This window comes from Pinus tabuliformis, chromosome 2_2, assembly GCF_031772625.1.
Source record: "Pinus tabuliformis cultivar Carrire ecotype Pingquan chromosome 2_2, CPIR1, whole genome shotgun sequence".
Lineage (NCBI taxonomy): Eukaryota > Viridiplantae > Streptophyta > Pinopsida > Pinales > Pinaceae > Pinus > Pinus tabuliformis.
Genome location: NC_142300.1, coordinates 387654036 through 387666577, shown reverse-complemented (window position 1 = coordinate 387666577; position 12542 = coordinate 387654036).

Sequence of the window (12542 nt, the reverse complement as noted above, 5' to 3'; positions counted from 1 at the left end):
GAACAACTCACTAATATATAACTAGATGAATCTACAGAAGAGATATCAGATGTGATAGAATACATGAGATGTAGGGCAGCTCAAAGGAATCAAGTTCAGATGTAATGTACAATGGCAACTCATTAAAATGACAGTTCTTAGTATGGAAAGTTAGCTTTGCCATCAAGTCCAAAGGGGGAGATTGTTGGCATTATGATACAGGTGTTGTCCTTGATGGCAACTTACTAAGATGATAGATCACAGTTCAGGCTCACAGAATGAAGAAAAAGAGATATACGCAAGTTACCCTTGATAAAGCCGCGTATACATGGGGGTTAGCCGACCAAAAGGTGCGTATAAGTATTCACACACATTCATGCAAGGGAAGGCGTGTAGATTGGGTTTTGGTCCATGGTATTTGGACCTATGGTTTTGGACCATGGTATCTCGTCTGATGTGTTGAACCCAGGTATTGGGTCCATGGTATTAATTCACTATGGTTTTGGACCATGATATTATGTAAGGCCTAAGACTATAAAAGGAGGAGAAGATCATTAGGAAAAGACACTGAGAAAGCCTTGAATATCTGATGAAGTATGAGATCTAGTATGCAGGTTAAGGGTTCATAATGCTTTGCTTGATCTGAGCTAAGGAGGAATCTCAGTGGTTGATGGAGAATAAGATCTAAGGATAGATCAGGATCTAATGGCGTGGAATCAATCATCTCTATACAATTTGATCATGCTTATTCTAGATCTGTATACTGATGCATGTAATGTTCTGTAAATATTATGATCTGGGTATAACTCAAATTTGGAATAGTTGCAAATCATGAATAAATATTTACAGATGTATACGTTGGTTGACTATGATAAAAGTGCGTACATACGCAGGTTAGATACATCTAAGTAGTGTATACCATATGAATTATGATGTTTGAAGTTAAAGGTGGTTCTGGTTGTTGATGAGTTCTGGTGATTGTTTACTCGTGTCAATATTCTGCATATTCAGATTGGTTGATTGTGTTTAGCTTCAGTGTTGATGGATGAGATCTAAAAATGGATCAGGGTCATAATGACCTATCTTTATGTGATCTGATGGACTAAGATTTGATTGCTAACGCATGCATTATCCTTGCATATGTAATGATCTGGGTATGTCTGAAGTCAGGAAGTGCAGCGAAGTTATAAGTAAGTAATTGTTGACATATATGCTGGTTCACTTTGGTGAAGTTGCATATACATGCTGGTTCGGCTCTTCCAAGTAGCGTATACACTCTGATGCATGATTTTTTGATGGTACAGTTAGATGTGAACATTTTTGCAGAGTTTTGTGTTGTGCTCTGAGTTCTGGTGACTACAGTTTGTTGACAGGGTTTCAGTGATTCAGTATTGGGTGATTCAGAGATTGATGCTGCTAGTGTTGATTGATTGTGTGCTTCAATCATATTGATGGGTCCAATATGAAAATTGGATGAAACATGGCCTTCAGATTAATGATGTTGTGTTCCATGAGTTTCCAGTCTGAAAATTTATGAAACATGGTACCTGGAGGAAGAAAGAGAAGGTTGTAGCCTTCTGTAGGTTGGCACCTATGTATTAGTACATCAGCTAGTACACGAGCTAAGGGGGTTGTCACTCCCTTCCAGTATCAGGTGGAGAACGAGTGAATATTGGAGCCTTCAGTAGGCCAGCGCCTACATACTAGTAAAAGGATCAGCTAGCACAAGAGCTAAGGGGGTTATAGCACCCTTCCAGGAGAAGCTGGAGAACGAAAGAAGGTTGTAGCCTTCTGCAGGTAGAAGCCTGCATACTGGTATAAGAATGCTCCAATATAGAAATATTTTAAAAATACGTTTCTTATTAAAGAAAGATAGAGACGAATTACAGCAGGTGGTTTTCACCCACATTGGGTTTCCACCTTACGTCATGGTGTTCATGTGTGCTTCTTGTGTGTGATGATCTGTTCTGTTTTACTGCACCTGTTTACTATTCATATGGTTAATGAAGTTCTAATGCACTAATTAAATATCAACATTTATTGGATTAACTGAATCATAAGTTTGTTGGATATACACTAGTTGCATTAGACACAGTTGCGTGTACATGCGGGTTCCCTTAACTGAAGTAGCGTATATAAATCTGAGTATGGAAATGAAAACGTTATTGATTTCATAATATTGATTCACCCCCCCACCCCCCCCCCCCCCCCCTCAGTATTATTTCCAACAGATTCACCATGATTGATGATGGTTGATGATAACTAAACATGGTTGATTTACATATTCAGACAATCATGATGAGCCTCATCATTGGGTAACTATATGGACCTTAATCCACCTCCTGGCTTAGTCAAATCAACTCTTCTCATAATTTATTACATATTTCATTTGTATTTTGTTTAATGAGATGAGTCAAAGTGAGATATTATGCCTAGTGGAGTAATGTGCATTGATTGCAGGTTTTAGAGAGAAACTCATGGAAGTTTTTTCTAATTAAATGTTCAAACTTGAATGAGACAAAGAGGATAGATTGTAAGAGGTGAATCCTCCTCATTTACTCCTCACTCATTCAAATATTCCTCCATCAATCACGCTAACTCAGAGTACAAGCACCCAAGTCATGGAGATCAAAAGGCAACCGAGAAAGTGACAGTTAAAGAGCTAGTTTATCTCGAGTTTCGGAGCCGAGCCTCCCTATATTTAAGGAAGTCATTGGAGACTTTAGTTGTATAACTAAAGATGCCTACAACCTCATTAGGATTCGAATTCTTGCTATAAAAACACTGGTCATTTTCGAGTTCAAGACTTGTGGAAGACATTGTTATGTAATTTTTTGTTTTGATAATGAGAATAAGCAATAACTTGATCCAGCACTGAGTTAACTCAGAGGGCTGAAGCTCTTTATTTAGCGCCCAACCCTAGCAGCCAAGGATGCTCCTTTTATATTTCTATGCTTACATTGATTTCATATATTAATGGTTGAATTGTCTTTAGACTTATTTTATTGTAGGTAGTGTAGATTTGATTAGTTTTATTATTAGTTTTCTTCCATTTTTGCTTTACTTCAACAGTAGTTTAGAAGAGATAAAGGAACACAAAAAATTTTCAATATGTGTTTTTGGCCTCACTCCTTCCTTTAGGGATCATGGTTTGAGGAAAGAACTCCTGTGCGGCCTCAAAAAGACAAAATTCTACTTTCTCATGGAATTTATGGTTTTCTCTGCTTGGACCAGCATTTGATCAAATTGCAAGAGTAGGATCTAGTTATCATTACTTCTATATTCAGTATTAGATTAGATATCATCATTGTTCCATCTTATTCTACAATGTTTTGCTCATGGATGAAGTAGACAACTAGCTCATGAAATTTTGTTTTTCTTACATATTTGAAATTCTTCTTGTTTGCATGGTTTTTGGGTAAACATCAACCTTTGATGAAGTGTAGATATTTTAGAAATACAAAGAGATTTCATAGACATCAACCTCATTCCAACCTCATCCACCCATGGTCCTCACTTTCTTTCACTAAAACCTCACCAATTTCATCATTTCACAAGGAAACGTCTCGAAGCTTGTTGAGCAAATCCAACCATCTGCCAACATTGGTTTTGAGTTCTGAAGTGGTCCTAGGAAGTCCCTTTCCTCATTTCATCCACCAACCATCTTCCCTAAGCCTTCCATCACCTTCAACATGCATCCTTTCTCTCTCGGTTGTATCCTGTAGAAATACAGGGGATCCTATAGGTTTTTAGGACATCTTGTAGAATGCATTAGGACATCTTGTAGTTTTACCTGTAGTGGCCTGTTTTGAGGCTGAATTGAGGAAGAATAATCTAGGAAGCTAGAAAAGGGTCCCTACTTGTCTCCCAAGCCCTCTGACCATTCACCATCATCCCTAAGCCACTTGATACATCAGGAAAAGAGATTAGTTTTCATACTTTCACATAAAAAAGAAGAAAAGAAAAAACCGATTTACTATATTCATTTACATGCACAACAGTAGAAGCTTTGATGGTTTCAACATGCATGCTTAGGACAGTAGGATTGCATACATGTTAACTTAGCAATCTTCTGAAGCAAAGCCTCTTAGCAGTTAGTGAGAAAATGGTGTGTTTAACATTTGATTTCAGTCTTTTTCCTTACTGAAGTAGGCAAGCTTTCTTTTAGATTAGATTTCTCTTTCCCTCCTTGGTAATCAAGCTTCCTTTGAGTCCATAGAAGTGTCATTTGAAAAACCTTAGTGGTTTATCGCTAATTTAGCCGTGACAAAGAGTAGACCCATCACATTTACTTATCTATACAGTACTGTCACCTTCAAGTTTGTACGAACCTCGATTTAGTAAAGTAAAGTTGGTAGCCCAAGGAGTTGCAGCATTCTTGACGCAATACTAGTGCTCATCAGTTTTTGCCACCATTTCCAAGGAGGTGTCTGAGTTATATATGATTATTGTTTTCTTTCTTCCATTTCTTATCTTCAACATTCTGTTATTAGTTTCATTTCTACAAAAGTAATTTAGTTTTCTTTCTTTTCCATTTTTCATTCTTTGCTTTCTTTTCCATTCTGCAAGTAAGATTTCATTGAAGCAGTTAGTTCTCATTTAGTCAGTTAGTTTCAATTCAATTTGCAATTTCAATTTTGCAATTATTTTCAAATCTCGAAAAAACACAAAACAAAACAAAAACACTTCTTTCATGACTCATAGGAATAGGGATAACTTGGGGAAATTCTTTCCAAATACCACCACCGCTTCAAAGAGCTAACCTTCCCTCTTCTTTGGTGGCTATGAATTGGGGGAAATCTTAGTTGAACAACCACAAATATTTGAAGAACCCATTCTAATTGACCCAATGGCTGAAAATAGAAACGAGAAAGGAAATAGAGAAAGAGTTGAGGGTACCTTTCCCATCAAAGAAACTAATGGGGATACCAAGATAAAGAATATAAGCCACTATGCTCTTCCTCATTTCCATGGCATGACCTAAAAATATCCAAACAATTTTTTGTTTTGGTTTGAAGTTATATGCAGAACCTATGATTACACCAATGATGAGTAGAAGTTGAAAATATTCCCATCCACTCTCAAGGATGCAACTTTGCACTAGTTCATGGGTTTACCTGGGATATCGTCACAACTTGGGCTCAAATGCAACAAGCCTTCAACAACCAGTATCGGGACTACTACAGGTCTAAAGACACTAAAGAGGATATTTTTAGGATGATCTTAGGGCATGATGAATCCCTAGAGGATTATGAAGAAAGATTCCATCTTAGCTACAAAAGGGCCAAGTTCACACTTGACCCTAAGTCACTGAAGCTAGTCTTTCTTAGAGGGGTAAGGGAAGATCTTCTGGATACCCCAAACTTGCTAGCAGGAGGGGACATCTACCAACTACCCTATGAGCATATCGATACTGTCTTTAGGAACCATTCTAGTGCAAATAGGAAAAAGGGTAGGGGTAGTCAACCTATGGTAAGTCCATAATCTTCCAATACATCCATCAGGGGTGAAACTGGAAACATGTTGGAAGATTTCACGAGTGAGATGTTGCAAATTGTTTCCCTACAAATGGAAACTATGCACATTAAGAGAAAACATGAGAAATTATAGAGAGCCTTAGCCATTTTCTTCCCTAGAGGCACAAGTAGGAACCCTAGGAATGAATGTCCATTAAACCTAGTTGAATTTTGCTCAATCTGTGAAGAAAACCACTCCACAGACAAGTGCCCTTCTCTAGCAGGACTAAAAAATTAGGGAGCTGAAGGGGTGACTGAACAGATCTGCCACATAAATCAAAGGAGACCTCATGGGCCTCGGCCATACTAGCAGGGCATACAATGGTCATCCAATGCATATTACAACCCCAACCAGACCACATCCATTCCCTATTGGGGGCCCTATTGGGAAGCAGATCCCCCCATTTTGGGACTTAAAGCCTAAGTTTTGGTCAATGTAAGGTAATGACTCCGTGAAGTACGAGCACGGAGCACGAAAGTATAGAATGAGTCATAAAGTTGTTCACCCTAAGAATTACAAAATAACTTAAAAGTGTGTTGGCCTACCCATGGTCCACGAACCATGGGATTATATAAATAGAGTGAGACTCTAAGTGTAAAAGGAATTCAATGGAATTCAATTGATTGGAGAGATGTGAAGGCATGGTTAGAGCATAGGAGTTAGATCTGAAGTGTATTAGGTCGTAGTAGTAGGAATAGGCTCTACAACTGAGTGCACAACGCCTAGTAGAGTCTGCAACTATGTGCGCGGACCCCTGCAGCTGTGTGTGCAAGGCAGAGTTGGGTCTATAGTTGGAACTTGAAGGATAATAAAGATAAGTTTGATTCGAAATTTGTGCATCTGTGTTTCTATTTATCTTTATGCATTTATCATGTTTATGGTTACACACATTTATCTGTATGTTGAATGAGTAATAAGAACATTGGGCTCACACAATTTAAGTTAAGCATTAATATAATAGCATAATAAGTAAAGAGATCAAGGTAGTACTTTATTCGTTTCCTTACAGAGTTGTGTGAGGGCAGTAGCGTGGGTTGTGAAGGATAGACAACTCTGCAAAGTAGCGCGAGTTCACAGGTTCGAAACTTCATCAACACATCCCTAGGGTGCAGAAACCTGGTTCCAGCACCCTCCCATACTACCTTTGGCGAGACCTCAGTTCACACATCACAGAATGTTGCCAAAAGGGCCGGTAGTTTCGGGATTTGTTGGCTAAGTGGGGCTTGGCCTAGATCTGCTAAATTCTCTGTTCAGCGCATTCCTGATCTCTATTGTTCCCGCATTTGGGTCATCTTTAGAGTGCTTGATATACCACGTCAAGGCGCGATCCTGGAGTGTGCTAACCAATGTAGCCATTTTAATATTGTCGTCTGTGACACCTTGCGCTTCCCATACTGCTCTGATCACGAACCAAAATTGGTCTGGGTCTTCATTCCTAACTCCTCTAAATACTGGTAGTTTGATTGTGCTTGTCATATGAATTGTGGAGGTGGTGGAGGTGGAGTGGGTGGAGATGGATGTGAGGGAGGTGAAGCAGGTGGTGTCATGGGTGGAGGTGGTAACCGCAAAATGTGCTAACTTATTAAACTAACAATGCTTCTTAGAGAGACCTTAGCAAGCTCTTCCTTGCTCTCTCGCGAAGGTGAAATTAAGGGACACAGTCGATCATTGGGTTTAAATAGATTGCGATGCTCCTGGGTGAGACTCCCTGTGATATAGATCAGCAGATGAAGAGTATGATCCGCGAAGCCAATATGACACTGACAGATGGGCAACATCACTCATTGTTTGTGGCATCTTTGACACTACATTTGAGGATGGCGCTATCACAACAGAAACTTTCCACCTAGGCCGAAGCATTGGAAATGGTGATGGGGTTCCATGAGATCCTCATACAAGACCCTAGGTTGGGAGTTCAACAAATCCACGTGCAACTATAGAATCTATGCCTGGAAATGCAAAGTTTGAAGTAGGATAGGGCACTGCGGCCATAGGCGTGTGAGGAAGTATGGTGCATAAAATGAAAAGGCCAGGGTCATGACAAGGCTTACTATCCAGTGTTTAGAAACTACTAGGCAAGAGGAGGGCTAATGCCATTGAGACCAGAGGCACAGACAGGGCTAAGTGCGACACCCACATTATGGTGCACGATCTATCAAATAGGAGAAAAACACACGAAGGATAATTGTTATTTGTTACAGAAGTATACACAGACTCCCCAGTAGTTGTTTTCTAATTTTTGCAGGTCTTTAGGCCACGATGAGCGCACTTTTCACAGCTACGAGCTAATAATCAATCGAACCCCAACCTATAGGATGCAGATAGAAATGCGAGCCATCCACCCAGCTGCCGGGATGGAGCATGCTACATTTTAGGGCCGAGGTCGAGGACGAGGAGGAATGGGACTAGGAAGGGGTTGCAGATAGGTAATTTGTTACAATTGCAGAGTACCAGGGCACTATGCACATGATTGTACCAACCCGCGAGGATATCCTGTTCATATGGCTCTCAGTTTGATCATGAAATGATCGACTATCCTACGTTAATCACACAGATGTGTGAGACAAGGGTACTCCAGCCTCCTTCGACTCAGAATATACAAATGATGAGGTTTGAATGATGTGAAGAAGACCTGAATGTGAACATGATGCTCAAAAGTGGTGCGACCACAGCGGGGGATAAGGGGAAACAGCCAGAGGAAGATACATGGGTTCACAAGGCTCCTGCAAAGGAACCTGAGTTTGACGTAGAACACCCAAAGGAGACGTTCATGGAAGCTAAGAAGAGCTTCACAGAGGCCTCCACTTCAGGTAGTAAGGATCAATCAGAGCCAGAAATGGATCGTTCTATGCTTACTACATTTTTGGAGATGTGCATGAAACTGTTGCATGATAACAAGGCAGTTAAAGGACTACAGGAACTGATCACCAGGTGTGCAGGGTCAGGGGAACCGTGTGTCATTTGGAAAGCGGGGAAGCATGCATTATGTATTGGAAGAGAAATGAGGTTGACTGCACAGATTGGGGAATATGAAATGGATCAGGTAATCCTAGATTTGGGTTCAGACACAAATGTATTACCAAAGCAAACATGGGAATGTATGGGCAGGCCCACATTATAGTGGTCCCCTATTTGATTATGAATGATGAACCAACAGAAGGTTTTTCCCATGGGAAGGTTGCAAGGAGTAACAGTTGATATTGAAGGCACAAGCACACAGACGAATTTTGAAGTGATAGAGATTGTTGATGACAACAATCCCTATCCCGTGTTGTTAGCAATAAACTGGGCCACTGATATGAATGGCATCATCAACCTAAATAACCAGAAGATGATATTCTAGAAAAAGTAATTATGTGTAGTAGTTTCGCTAGACCCAGGCGAAGGAGCATGCTACAATGAACCGGTGCGTGATGATGAAAGCGACGATGAGCTGGATTGTATTTATAAGTTAATTGCGCGAGACCAGGATCGGGTGAATCCGACTGCAGATGGGAGAATCTCATGGGAGTGCGAAAGCTCCTGTACCTCGGATTTAGATGAAGAAGTAGAATGTTGGCAGAATCAATTGCATGGAGTGAGAACATTGAATTACAACATGATGATTAGATCACTCCATTGCGTGACAATAGAGGTGTTACACAGTAATTTGTCACCGTTGGTCACCGTCCCTATCGCCCCGTTTCCATACATTGGAGGACACATTCCGGGACCTGTAAGTAGTGACATAACCCAAAAACACTTGCATTATGTTCCCCTGAGTATGTACTTCATGTTCCCTCAAGACACCTTCTGCAAATTATCCCTGAAAAGTGCCCTTTTCCCATTGGCGCAGGTACCCAATGTCTGACCCGCGCCAATAACTCAGATCCTCAAAAATGGGCGCGACCATTGGCGCTCTGTCTTAGAACAATGCCCGCGCTAGTCAAGTTTAGTAATGTTTTTTGCCAAAAGCACGACTGTATGATTTTTCCTCCCAGATCATGAGCTCCTTTGAGGGAAAAATCCATCTGATAAAGCTCGAGAGTCATCATATCTATCCACAGTAGCTTTTCATGGATGTTTCCAATTGACAATGGGTGTCCTGGTGCATTGAATCTTTCTCCCTTCTTCATCTATAAAAGCTTGTCCTCATGCATTAGACAAGCTAGCGCTAGTTCCAAGTTTATGAGTTCCGAAGTGCTAGTTCCAAGTTTATGAGTTCTGAAGTGCTGTAGTTTTGAGTTCTTGAGTTGTTGGAGTAATGCTAGAGAGGTTATGCTGCCGGAAGTCCGAGAGAGAGGTAGTCTACTGCAAGGCATATAGCTGCTCGCCCAGCCAGAGGAAAGGTTCAGCGTCAGAACCTTGGTTGTAACTTTTCCTGTCTATTATTAATTAATGAACGACTATTATTATAGTTCCAATCTCATTGTCTATTATGGTGATGTTGATTTATTTCCTTTCTGACTGAAATATAGTTGTGCCTTGGTGGATTTTATGCTTGTATCTGTTTCTTCCTTTGCATGTGCAGGTGTCCGTTTATGATCTGCTGGAGCGAGGGAGCGGGAATATCAACTTTGCTTTGACTACAGCGTTGGATTCCAAGTTGGTCTTCTTAATTCACCTTTGATGCATAACTAGGAACTTGCGTGGCAGCGTGGTTTGATTGTGGCTAGTTCTGTTTTAGGCTAGTGGGATCGCTTCTGTCCGCAGAGGGGATTTACCTCACCAACAATTTGGCGACTCCACTGGGGAGAAGCTATTTGGAGTTTGTTTTGCATGATTAGTTTTCTCTCGCTTGCCTGAGTTAATGAACTTTCTGGGTCAGTTTTGAAATTGCTATCTGCTGTTTGGTTCTTCTGGGCACTGTCAGTCAGACCCTGGGTAGTTATATTTTTTTTGGGTCAGTAAACGCGGTTGGCGCGTTTTTTCTTCTGACAGTCGCGCCAGTTGGCGCATGTTGCTCCATAGGCACCCGCGCCAATTAATTGTTAGCGCGAGTTGCAGTTTCACAGTCGCGCCATCTCTGTGAATTTTACCAGTTTGATAGTTGAAAGCTCCTTAAACTCGGATTTTTTGTTTTTCCATATCTTTTGCTGCTTCTAGAAGTGTGTTGGACCTCTGTGTGACTGGTTGTTACTTTCATCCTTCAGTTGTTTGCTTATTTCTATCGATTTTGTATCCCAGCCCTAGAGTACCTAGTGGCTGTGCATGTCCAGCCTTCTGTGGGACGTTGTGGTTTGATCATCCAGTCAGCTTCTTGATTGTTTTCCGCACTCATCTAGTGATTCACTTCTAGCTTGCCTGGATCTAGCTTGACTTCATTTGAACTTAGATCACATGGTTCACTGAACGTCTTTGTGTTTTCCTTTGCTTTGACAGTTCATCTTCATGTTTCTGAATTGGTTCTATGTCCATTAAGTGAATTGTGTTTGTACTCGTGGATATCTCTTGAGGTTTGTTTACATGCATTATGCCATCTTAAAAATAAAAAAACAAAAGAGCTTTTTGCATTATATTAGTTAGCATTTATTGCTATTTGTCGCTTTTAAAAAGAAAAGGAAAAAACTTTTATTTCTTGTTATTAGCTGCATTAGGATCTTTGTTACTTGCTTCATAATCATTTTGTTTGTGTAAAAAAAAAAAAATATCTCTACTCTTATGTAGGTAGAATTCATCGAATGAAATGATATAATTTTGGCATATAGATTGCATTTAGGAAGTTTGAAGAGACCACATACGGTAGGACCAAAAAACTGAAACATAATTGAAGATAAACTATAAAATAAACTCAATGAACATAACAACGCATTGGAACATAACGCAAAAACTCTAGAGGTCTAGGTTAGAGACGTGTTCTGGCGTCGTTAAACCTGGTAGCTTACCGTCGAGTGGTTGGGTGATTCCTCCATGGTGAAACGATAAGTGCCAATACAGACTGTGCTCCCACGTACCGTCATGTATATATTGGGAGACCCCTATAGGAATAAAGCCTTTATCCATAGGAAGCCATGTCAGCCGCCCTACGATTTGCAATGCAGTGAACACAGCATTCACGAAGATCGACCACCCGTACCCTAAAAAGTATTCTGTGGTTTTGCGAAAAGTTTGGCACACCCTCTACCTAGAATTCCAGAGCAGTCACTTTTGATCCTTTTCGGACTCCTTAAACGAAAAGGTGCCTGTGAGCGTCTTGTCACTTCGTGCTCATTAAATATTCGAAGGAGACTAGAGTCATCTTTTCGTCCTTTTCTCGACTCTTAAAAAGTGAAAAGGTCAAGTTCAAAGTTCAGTGTCTTAAAATTTATTTGACCACGATCACATATAACCCGGTTAAATTTCGCTTGCGGTAGGAAGTCAGATTCTTTCTAGCTCAATGGCATCCTTCCCTGAGCCCACCGGCCAAGGTGGTCCCCCGGCTGGTCCGATTCCTTCTGTCGGAAATGTTGGTGTCCAGTATATAGCAACTTTGTCTTTGCCTGGGTTCACCATCGGTTTACCCATATGCGTGTTCTCAAACTCAGTGGTCTCAAGTGTGATAACTCCTGTTCCACCACCACCTCCTCTACCCGAGCAACATCGTTTTGATTCCAAGGTGGACCCCTGTCCTTCTTCGTCTACTGCTGCATCCTCATCTTCTACTTCGCCTGGTGAAACTCTGGATTTAAGTAACCAGGTGGCTAAGAATAAGAAGAAGAAGACCAAAAAGAAGAAGTCTCCCAAAACAAAGGTCCCATCTACCCCGAATATAACTGAAGTAAAGTCTCCTCCTGCTCCGCAGCGGAAGGATAAATTTCCTTGTAGATTATGCAAGGAAGACCATCTTCTTCGCGATTGTCCTGGCATCCCCAGGGTCCTAGAAGTATGGGCTCACGATCGGGACCGCCTTGCATCGTCCTCTGGAGATCATGGTGATGCTACCCTATCAGCTGAAAATGTTAAGGGAAAAGGGAAGATTCGAATCCCCTGTAGACTTTGTGAAGGTAATCATCCCCTTCACCTTTGTCCATTCATGGATAGAGCCTCTATTGTATTGGGAAGTCTTACAGCTCCCTCAACTCAACTTC